General features: G+C 44.4%; 1 protein-coding gene across 3 annotated transcripts in view; it reads right to left on the bottom strand.

The window, feature by feature from the left end:
* The window catches only part of PPFIA4 (PTPRF interacting protein alpha 4), a 3,167,227-nt gene that overhangs the window by 812,182 nt on the left and 2,342,739 nt on the right, over window positions 1-12,306 (bottom strand). The window lies entirely within an intron of this gene.

Raw genomic sequence — 12,306 nt, forward strand, 5'->3', positions numbered from 1 at the left:
CTTCTTCACCAGACCTCTGGGGTAGGATTGGCTCTGGTATACGCCCAGATAGACCGCTTACCCATGTTGGGAGCTGTCCCTGTCCCCTTTGAAATAAAAAAGCACATGGAGAGCATTATGCATTGTGTGTATATCATTTCTGAACATACATCAACAGCCACAAGCATCTGCCTTAAGCCATGCTATTCAAAGGCAAACAAGTAGACCCAACGAGAGACTGTATGGAGAAGCAACCAATGTACTACAGATGAAGGAAAAGAAATTCCACAGGACATTTTACAATAAATGTTATTTTATTGCTTAAAGCGTGGTCCTAGCTCGAGAGCAGCTGAGCGCGGTATAAGTGAGGGTTGCTGGCATCTTTTAACAGTAGAGCAGTACTGTGAGTTGAGGTTTGTGTGTTGGCATGCGTGTCCATTCGAATTAGTCCTTCATCAGGTGTTGAGAAATGTTTACCTTGATCGACTTCATTATAATGTCTGTACAGAGGCAGGCATCCTTAGATATCTCCATGCGAACTGTAAAACATTTTATATCCAGCACCCTCGTGGAATTAAATGAGCTACATAACAACAGAACGTAAATGCCTGGAGGATGGCATTGGCCAATCAGGATGCTCGGAAGACGGCTGTATTGTACGGTGCAAGCCTGCGTACAAGCAGACTGGATGCTGGCTGGCCATCGCCCCCTTCTCTGTCCCTCCTTCCTTTCCCTGCCCTCTACCTCAATTCTTAGCACCCATGAAGTTACCTACCGGGTGCTAAGAGAGTGCTTAAAAAAAATAAAAAAGAAGAAACGTACCTTTTCTGCACGACTCGGTCATCAGCATTGAAAAAACGTGCAGTGAGCCACGATGCGGCACAAGGTTCCTCATCAAAAGTACGATTCTTTTATAAAAATAATACACACCATTAGCACTGCACAGGTGCTAATGGCGATATTACCCGAGGCGGCTAATGGCCCAAGTTAAGAGGCCCTCGTGAAGGCGCTAGGCTGTTACAGACAGGGTCGGCCCACATCCTCGGGTAATACCGCCTCGTTGCTATTTTTGTATAGGTCAAAATGCACACAAGCATTCTAAACTTCTCTGATGATTTTCCCACACCTTGGACTTAGGGACCCCAAGGGGCTCAGGGGCACCGTGCTCACCTTGGAAGAATGAAGACGAGGAGCACCACAGGTTCGATTCCCAGGTCCGCGCTTAGAAACCTCTGGGTATTAAGCACGTTATAAATAACATTTTATATCATATCATACAGTGCTTTGAGGCACTACACAAATGACAAATTAATTTACATTAGAACCATGTAGCATTTTAACATCTGCAATGTTACTCTCAATGGCCATGTCAAGTGCCTGTTAATATAACATTCTGGGTGACAAGGCGCACACATGCTACGGTTCCCCTTGAAGGTGTGCACATCATTTCTGGAGACACTGTGCACATTGCTCCTGCAGGATCATGATGTGGTTAAGTTATTGCCCCTGCCTCCTCCCCTGGTATCCTAAGGTCGGACCGAATGAAATTGCAGAGAGCAAATCAATTGGAAATGAAGTGTCCATCAGTTGCACATGACCTGACGGACCTACGAAGCTTGTAAACATACAGAAAGGATCCCCAATTGATAGAGATGAAAGAAGGAACCACTCACAGGGAACACATTTGAACTGGTGCACAGGAGGGTAGCTTTAGGTGGAAAGCAATATAGGGAGCATCAGTGGAAAGTATATATCTATTATTGACCCTGACTGAGAAATAGAAGTGAATTCCAGCTGTGACTGAGTAACTGAAAAGGCGCTGGGATTATTGGACCGTGAAGCCGGCTTCAGCAAGGCTGCAATGACCATATGACTATATCATGTAAGATTGCTTATATCAAAAGGAACACCTCGAGGACTGCTTTGACCGCTAGCTAAGTGTTCTGGTGTATAGATGTACAGCTGGTAAATGAGATGGCCAGTGCACTCATTCGATGCATGCCAACCATGTACACAAGACTCCTTGCTGGTCTTCCCCTTGTTGCAATGTGCCCTTGAATAAGATCTATGTGACTTTGAAAACTCATGCATTTTTCCATCCCAAAAGAATCTTTTTAGTGAGTCCAATTAGAAGGTATGCAAATTTCAACTTGTGCGAAGTAAATCCCCAAACATTTGACAGTCCATTCAAAATGAGTCATCATCAGCAGACTTATTTCGGAGCGTGCACCATACCATCGCGTACAAATGAGATCCAGCAAAAGGTTTGTGTTGTAACCTAGTGCCTAGTTGTGAGGTCTGATGCTCCATGTCATCTCTGATCCAGGCACAGCTTGCAGGAGGCAAGTTACAACAGTTTGCCACTGTGTATATGACATATGTGTATAAAATAGTTCGCCTTGTACAGACTAGCTTAGAAATCAATTCTTCCACTGGAACTCGGAGCAATGAGACTATGGAACTGTCGGTCGGAATTCATTACAGCAGCGCTCTCATTATATAAAAATCAACTGCTTGCCCTATCAGAAGTTTAAAAAAGGGGGATAAAATAAAGTTAGTGTCCATCTACAATTCCCGCATTCTCTTCCACGCTCTTACTAAGCCACACAGATTTGCCTCTTTGCAAGTTTACATAAATCAAGCGCTTCTATGAAGCTACGAATTTTGAAAGATTTTTTTTAAAAAAAAGTGTCAACCAGTTTCGCAGGAAGTTATTTAACTGAAGACAACAGAATGTAAAATGGTAGGTATCCTCATAATTGGGTAAGTACACACGGGACACGTTTTAGTGTACGAATTCTATCAATTGTGGGTAAAGCGCCCAAAGGGCAATATTCCCAGGCAACATTTTACAGATATACTGCTCTCTGGCAAAACAGTCACAGATATACTGCTCACAGATATACTGCTCTCTGCCAGATCAGTCACAGATATAGTGATCACAGATATACTGCTCTCTGGTAGATCAGTCACAGATACACTGCTCTCTGCCAGATCAGTCACAGATATAGTGATCACAGATATACTGCTCTCTGGTAGATCAGTCACAGATATACTGCTCTCTGGCAGATCAGTCACATATATACTGCTCACAGATGTACTGCTCTCTGGCAGATCAGTCACAGATATACTGCTCTCTGGCAGACTAGTGACAGATACACTGCTCTCTGGCAGAACAGTCACAGATATACATACTACTCACACACAAAGCGATTAACTTACAAGCCCCCCCATATCTCACAGACAAGTTCACTTGGAAGGTATCCAATAGATTCACCAGATCATCCAACACGCCATCCTTGGTCGTGTCTAGATACAATCTAAAAAGAGCCAGAGGTTCTAGCTTCCCGGTATTAGCCACCCAGCTGTGGAAATCCCTCCCACAGAACATCCAAACTATTCAAACCTTCAACAAATTCAGAAGCCATGCTATCACTTGGATTCTTAACAAAACTTAAAACAGTAGTTCTTGATACCATCAATAGCTTGATGATCTGCTATACTACTGCTATGACCCATTATATAATATGTATAACTTGTATAAATGTTTATGTATATATGTACCACTGTAATTCTACAAACTGTATTAAAGCCTTCAACTGCCTATACTATACCATGTAACCTTTCCACCCTCAAGCGCCCAATTACCTCCGGGTCAGGTGCCCGATATAAATAAAATAAACAAACAAACTCACTCACTCTCTGGCAGAATAGTCAATTGATTCAAGGTATCTTCCGTAACCTGGTGTTGTTTTCATCTTACAGTATTGTACAGCAAGGGGCTTCTCATGGGCTTGGTTTGCAAGGTCCGCTATGCCCAATTCCAGGTATAGCGTCTTCACAGTATCTGTGGCAAAATGATCTACTTCTTCTGACCTATCCCACAGGTGACCCATCCCAAAAGATTTAAGGGCTGTTTTCACGTGAACGAACCATGGGCAGGTGCAGGTATTTATTAAAACAACTTGCAGGGTCCCCTTGTATTCACCCAGTTCATTATCGTACCACAGTTGCAGCCATAGCAAACTGGCCTGATCTTAGTAGCCTAGTCCACTACCAAAGCCCCGAATAAAATGTAAGAGTTGTGTTTCCTGTGCCCTGGAGTGAAGATTTCAGATTTTTGTAGAATTTGTTTTCACTAGACACCAGACTATGAGTTCTAACATGCCCCACAATTCCAAGCCATAGAGGGATGCAGGCGGAGTTTGGCCCCGATATACACTTCAAACATTGAGTCTACAACTCTTCCCCCAAACTTTTTCAGAAATTTGACGTGGCACCTGAAAACCTCTTTAGAATGAGATAAGACTTGACAATCTGGATACACCAATTTCCTTCATCATTAAATCAAACTCCCAAGTAATTAAAGTATTTTAGTTGCTCCATTGGTTCACCATTAAATGCTAGCTTAATTAATGGCAATGATTTCCAATGTCAAGTCATAAACTTGGTCTGTGACGCATTCATAACTAGCTCTTTATTGCTGCAAACGTCCACAAATCCCTGAAGGTGAATTTGATTATAATACAGCAATATCTGCAAATAATTTGGCATTAAGCAACCGTTCCAACGGCTGGAACGGGTGGTAATGGCCTGACAGCCATCGCAAGGGCTTATAAAGAAGGCACTGTGATGTTACCACCCTTACCAGCGCTTGGAATAGGGGTTTAATGCCATTAGCACCCGTCGCAACGGCTGGAACGGGGCTAATTGAAAGTATTGTTGTACTGTGAATGGGGGGACGCATCGCAGTGACCCGTTCATGGAATGAAAAGAATGTTCAAAGATGGTCCCCTTGGAAAAGGAAATCGGGACTCAGTATGGATCCCTGCTTTCCTTTCTATAGTGGGCGTCAGAAGCGTTGAGACCTGAAACCTGCAGGCACATCCTTCCCAGCCAGATCATTGCATTCAGAGATGCAGAGAATAATCCACCATGACAGGGTCTGTTTGGTCACAGCGCTGCCAGCTCGAGCAACAAGATAACCCACAAAAAGATGGTAATGTTTCCTGACATCCTTTGTACGAGAGATGTTGTAGCTGAGGGCCCGCACAGGGTCCAGCTGATTGAATCATTCCTCTGCCTTGGAAGGATGGTCGGACGAAAAAACAGCATCACCTTGTATTTTAAGAAACCAAATAAGGAGGTTTAACAGACAATGCCTGGAGCTCACTCACATGTGATGGTCACCAGGAAGATCACCGTAAGCAATCTAATAGAACAAGAATGCAGAGACTCAAACACGGCACCCATAAGAAACATTAACAACACACCCAAATGCCACGCTGCAACATAATCTGGCATGGAGGAAACTGGTTGCACAATCCCCATAAAAAATGTAGAACTATCAGTATTGTGAAGAAAGATCACTGTTCAGGAGACTGTTTAAAAACATACAACAGCTAGGTACCCCTTCACAGAGCTACTCTGCAGACCCGATAGGGCGAAAGACAGTAGAAAATCCAGGACAGAGGATAGAGTATGTGAAATAGGGTCCAAATCCCTTTGTGGTCACCAAGCAGAGAATGTACGCCATGTAGAAGCATATATTAACTTGGTGGTGGCCTTCAGGTTAAATTAGAACATTCAGGATGATGTCTAACAAGTCCCACTACTTGTATCTCACCCTTGCAGTTGCCAAGCATGAAGGTTCAGGTTGCTGAGGTTCGGGTGGGGGGCCCCCACCACTCCGGTTGGCACAGTATATCCAGTCTCCTAGGAAGGCACCGAGGAGGTTTGATGGACATGTTCAGCAACTCCAGGTACCATGTCCTTCTGGCCTAGTCTGGGAGCGATCAATTTTAACATGGTCCCAAACAAGTGCAGTCTTCTGAGAAACAGTGGAATGACAGAAATTGTCGGGAACACAAAGTAGATCAAACTTCCACTCGGCCGTACCGTCAATCCTCCATCAATGTGAATAGAGGCTAGGTCAAGGGCAAGGTGCTGGTCTTGGAAGCAAGACCAGGCAGAGCAACAGAGGTTTGAATCCCGGATCCACGCTTAGAAACCGAACTAGGGTATGATGATAGGCATGTAATAAAAATACTATTAAATAAATAAATGCATTCTCCAGAGCACCCCAATTAGAAAATTCCCCAGAAAAGAATAACATGCACTTCCTGTTCACACTGGAAGTGAACATATCTACTTCAGGAGTACCTCAGCAGGTGAACATCTCCTCTAGTACTTCCTGGCAGAGGTCCCACTCACTGGAGGTCCAAGTCTGTCTGCTCAAGGCATCTGCCGTCACATTTACTCTTCCGTTAGATGGACAGCTGTCAGTGAGACATTGTTCTCCAGAGTACAGAACCACATCATATCACTTCTTTCTTGTTTGTTGAGCTAGTGCATGGCAATTGTGTTGTCCATGTGGATCAGTACACATTTCCCTTTTTGCAATAATGTATCCATAAGTCTTTGGAAGGTTGCTGGTGCCCTGGGTAAACTCAATGGTAAAATGGTAACCTTGTATGGGCTGCTTGGCCAATACAAGGTTACCATTTGTTTTCATCCTCTTTCCGCAGCAGTATCTGCCAATATCCTTTGGTTAAGTCAATGGAGGTCAGGTATTTGGCTCGATGCAGGCATTCGAACAAGTCCTCAATGTGCACATGGGATATGCATCGAACTGCAATATACTATTTAAGCACCAAAGTCCATACAGAATAGTGCCGTCCGGTTTTGACACTATATAAATAGGGGCACACCATTGACTAGTTGAGGGTTTGCTCACCCATAGGTCTAACATGTATTCTACTTCTTTTTCAACGGCTTTGATTCAAGCTCTGTGATGTGGTAAGGTCGTTGTTGAGCTATCTGGTTGGCCAAGGTTTGTATGACGTGATACATCTCTGAAGCCCGTCTGGGGCTTGTCGAGAAAATTGACCTGAACTGGATAAGTAGACAATCCATCTAATGTCTTTGTAGGGGTGGCAGGTCTATATTAATTTGTAGGTCTTCCACATTTCCGGGTTTCAGCTGTGGTGCATCTCTGGGGTTTTCCTAGGTTCAGGTGTAATGAGGGCGACCACCGGTTCTGGGTCTTCCCATTTTATTCATTTTTTTTTTTCATTTTGTTAAATTTATGAAGCGCTTTTCTACAAAAGCGCTGAACAAACATTATCAAGAAAGCAGTACAATCATTTGATAATGCAACATAACTAAAAACAGAAGAGGGGAAAGGCAAACAGAATTAAGTGGAATGAGAAGATAGAAGATGGGCTTTCAGATTTAATTGAAAGAATATGAAGAGATGTAGCAGAGCGAATTAAAAGAGGAAGAGCATTCCAGTGTTTTGGAGCTAAAACAAAGGAACAGAAATGGGAAGAGGAACAGTAAGAAGAAGTAAATTCTGTGATATGAGAGAGCGAGATAGAACAAGATAAGGAGGAGCCAGACAATTGTATTGTATTTTACATGAACCTGTGGAGAGTGGACTAAGGCCCTGTGGCGTGAAGGCGCTAACAGCCAATGATAAAGGAGGGAGAGGTACTCAAAGTCAAAAACTCAAAAGAGATGTTTTTCAAATTCTTTTGAAACTGAAAATGGTCATCAATGTCACGCAGGTGTACCGGCAGGGAGTTCCACATAGTAGGAACCCAAACTGAAAAGACAATTGAAAGAAAACGATAAAGGGGACGAAATTAAAAAGGAAGCAATGCAATTGAGAGAAAGGAATATGTAATGGAAGAACAAGAAGGTAATGAAAAAAGAAAAGGAATCGAAGAGTTATAAAGAGAACAAAGAGGGAGAAGATGTGAGGGAGGGAGAGGAAGCATGAGAGCTGTACAATAATTCATGTGAGAAAAGACCAGGGAGATTCACAGGATAAGTCTGTATTGATTGTTGCATATCTCCATGCCTTACATTATTTGTTACTTGTTCGATTTCAATGGGTCCTATACAGGAGGCAAGTAGTTTGTTTTTAGTGGTGGGAAGTAACACCATCACCTTTCCAGGCTGGAATGTGTGTAGTCTAGTTCCTCTGTTGTAGTACCTCTCGTTCACCCTTTGTGCTTTTTGAAGATTGTTCCATGCTCTCTCCTGTATTGTAGATGCTGTGCATATTCAGTCTGACCTCTCCTGCCCCAGGGTCATCAGAATCAGTGGTAATAATCTATCACAATTCCATGGCTTTGTGCAACATTTGCTTCATTGTATGTTGTATCGCTCAACTAGGCCATCAGTTTGATGGTGGTACACCACATCTTTAAATGAACTATGTGATGGGCTTGGCATACTTGCTTCACCAGATTGGAGGTGAAACTCGCACCCTGATCTGTTACAATTTCTTTTGTTATCCCGAATCATGCCATAAAGGGGATGAGAGCATCACATACTGTAAAAGGAATGCCTCGGGCTACCTCATTGCATAATCCACCACGACCATGAGGTATTTATGTCCCCTACTGAAGGGGTCCATCAGTCCTACATTTTCCATGCCTATTCGGTGGAAGCGATTCAGTGGCATAGCTGCAGAGGTGCCCTCAGCATATTGGCCCTGTTTTTCAGTTATCATTCCAGGCAGTGCTTTCAGAAGCAAGTGGTTTCCCCACATACTCTGGGCCAAAAGAATCTTTGTAAAATATTCTGAATGGTCTTGTCAGATCACTAGTGATAATCGCCCACCTGATTGCTTGCTATTTCTATCACCGTCCACCTGCATTTCAGAGGAACCAGTAATAGGCAGACCTGATACCTATTCTCCTCTATCATTGTCTGGTATAGGAATTGTTCTTCCTGAGGATCTATGCCCCTAAGGTTTGAGTGATCAGATCTCTCGAAGTTTCTTGTACGTATCGGAGGGTTTGGTCCAGTTCCTGGGCCATTCAGTAATCATCTCCTTGTTCATCGATCCTCCAATCGATGGTTGTTGGGCTCATTGTCCGGGCCAGCCTCAGGTGTTTCTTTCTGCTCTTCTCTTTGCGTGCCTATCTTTCAATTTGGTTGAGGACTACTACTTCTTCAAGGGAAAATGTCGCGTCCTTCCACCATTCCTCTTCTATCTCACTAATGATCCCTTTAAACTCAGGGGCATGTGATCCCAGCAAGGGTGGTTCAGGAAGAGAAGGCAAGACTGCCGTGTTTAATTGTATATCCCTACCTTTTATCCTTATGTGCACTCCTTTTAGGAGATGTTACATCCCCTGTCCCGTCGTGCTCAGTTGCTCCTAGCAAACCATTGCTCAAGGCGGTCTGCCAGCTTCCGGAATCGACCAGGGCTCGGGTGTGTTGTGCATCTATTTCAGCCTCACAAGCCCAGACATACCTGAGGGTCCTTTTTGATCCCAGAACCCAATCGGGTTATCTCGCCTTAATTGCTTCAGATGGCTCAATGTCCATCAGCGCTGGTATCCCTTTCTTTATACACTTGCGTGCAATGTGACCCCACTCTCCACATTCATTGCACTGAAGGGTACATGGAGATGGGACCAAATTTGGTCACGGTACAGGAATTGGAGGGTCGGCACTTCTGGGCTTCCATGCTTCTGTGTCTGCCTTTGGTTGGGAAACATGAAGAGCCTTCAGGAGTTGGCCTGTGGGCTAATGGATAAGGTGAAATTGCCAGACCTGCTCCTAACTGTCACTGTGGCCATACGTCCCATTCCTGCCTTTTCATAGGCAGATGCAATGTTATGGCATCCATCAGACTGGGTCGGTGATGCCATTTCACCCAGTATTGTATGGGAGCTGCAGGAGTCTCCACATATTGTTCCAGAATAATGCGTTCAGCCATCTCGGCTATATGTTTGTAACCATTTATATGCTGTCATTTACTCTATAAAATAGTTGTCTGGGAGTCTCTCTCTGTGAGTCTCTCTCGGATTCAACCGGGTGTCTCTGAACTTGATTAGGTACGATTCATCATGACCAAGCCACTCAAAGATGGCTTTTTTATGTCTTTGTACAGTGCATCCCCCGTTGGGTTGTCTACTTGGTATAGACTTTGCAGTATACTTCTGCAGTACTGTGGTGGGTACCTGTGGCATCTGTCTCGTGGTTGTTGTATCCATCCACTGCGTCTTCTGTACTTGTATGGCATGCTGGAGGGCCAGTCGGTCTGGCTGTGCCTGCTAGCTCTAATGCTTGTTGCAGCTGTTGCTCTCCCTCTGTAAGGGCATTCGTAGAATGTATCCCACAGTTGCCACCACTTGTGAGCACTTAGGACAAATTGTAACAGAGGCATGTAGTTTATTTAGACCCTACAATTACAGCATTGTGGCTATCTCCTTAACATCCTTCTCTTACGTTCCGACGGGTTTCTCTTCCTTAGAAAGCCCAGGTATACCCCTGCTCTGCTTCCACATCCTCAGTAGGCTTCTTTAAGAATCCGGAAAAACAGCAATGTTTTATGAGATCCCTCTTTTCTTTCCATCCCCTCTCTCAGATTGGCTGGGCCCACTGTCAATCCCTACCCTTTGTGCAGTCCATGGGAGAATCTGGGTGTTTCCTTGCCCTTCCTCCAATCCTGGGCTTGTATCGAGGTACGCCCTTCCTCCTATTGCTGTGGCTTTTCCATGCCACTTTCCATTGTCCTGGATCAGGGAACACATCTCGACCATCGACCCGTGGCCGCCTTTCCCGCTATTGTAGTGGCTCTGCGGTGTCTGAAGTCAGCACCGTCACACCAGGCACCCACTCACGTTTCCTGCACTGCCAGCAGGCTGTGCGGTCGTAAGGACTCATCTCATTGTGCCCGACGGTCATGTTGGCAGGCTCGCCTGACTTGGCGGCTATCGGAGACAACCCAAGGCAGCCCTCTGGAGCAGCGTCCGGCTGCAAAGGTCCTGGGTGGTCTCGAGCAGCAGCCCACAGTCATCAGTCCGGCATCTAGTGCCGTTCTAGATTAGGTAAGACAGGTCTGTTTCATAATCAGGGTCTACTCCACAGTCCTGTTAAAGCTGGCAGCACAGAGACCAAAGCCATTGGTGCCCGGGTCATGGCAAAGATGTCAAGCATCTTCACGCAGAAATTCATGGTGGAGGAATGGGTGGGAACCGGTAACTGCAGCGCCACTTTTAGTGATTGTCTGGAGCGAGAAAGAAGAAAAATGATGATGGGAAGAAGTGCATGAGGAGCGAGACCTTTTGCAGCGTTTCTTCTTCTGGTCATTGTTCACAGGAGACCTGTTCTGGTCAGGCGCACTGCGCTGCGCGACCGAGAACACGCGCAGTTTCAGCACCTTGTTGAAAGTAAAAAGTGTAGCTGCCCTTTCCAGGAAGGCATTGGGATGCATGGATTGGCATTGTGCCTCTCTCCCAATCAGTACAAACAGATGTAATGGGGATCGGAAACTGACATCTGCTGGCAGCAATGACACAAGGTTTGAGACCCAAAGCCTTAGTGGGTTTGGGCATTTTTTGCATTCAACAAAGTAGCGTGTTCCTGAAACATGCAAAGTGCACAAAAAAAAGGAGGTCCCAGGGGCCCAGAACCTCGATATATACTGGTCCCGACGTATTGTCCGTTGTGGGGCACGTGTAGGGGCCGGGAAGGGTTGCTACCCCTGGCAGCAAAACTGCTTCAGAATATCACCTGCGCTGCGGATAGGACATCACAAATGAGGAAGGCATCCATTAGAGAGGTAGAATCCTGTCTTCTGCTTCAACCCACACAGCTCCACAGACAAGTTCAATCACTGGCAACAGCAGAATGCTGCCTGCTGCCTCATGAAGGAGCGCTCTAATATTATTACTGCCTGAGCTGAATGGGGGAGCATTAAAGGGATCCCTTCATTTGAATACGTTACGAGGTGTACAAAATAAAAGGGGTCTGCTTTACATGCTTAAAAACACAGCCAATAGCTTTTACTTCCTAAATAAGTTTACTTACCACTGCAAAATATAGCAAGTAACATACGCCCCCTTAAACATCTCATCTGGTGTCTTGGCAGCTGCCTTGGAATTGCTTTTTTGTAGAACAGGACGCGATTAGAGAATGGATAGCAGAGAAGAAGAATGCTGGCTTCATATGTACAGGTGTCAAAACTGCTACACATTTGTTGAGGTTAATCATCTGCACTTCTTTAAATAATTCTGTTAATATCTCATATTTATGAACTGGCACTTGTTTATTACATATTATTAATAGTTATTGAATATCTTGTATGTTGATCTCTCATAATAAAAATCTTTTAAAAATAAACAAATAAAAATAATAAAAAAAACTGCTCCACATTGACAATGGAGGTAGCTACACCAAGCGTGCACTGTGCACACTGAATGAATTCATGTCTTTAAATGATATTTTCACTTTGCTCCAGATCATTTGATAAATGGTCAAATATATAACATAATATACGTGTATATGGTTATGTCATTAATA

The sequence above is a fragment of the Ambystoma mexicanum genome, chromosome 13 (assembly GCF_040938575.1).
Source record: "Ambystoma mexicanum isolate Mex_15411 chromosome 13, UKY_AmexF1_1, whole genome shotgun sequence".
NCBI lineage: Eukaryota > Metazoa > Chordata > Amphibia > Caudata > Ambystomatidae > Ambystoma > Ambystoma mexicanum.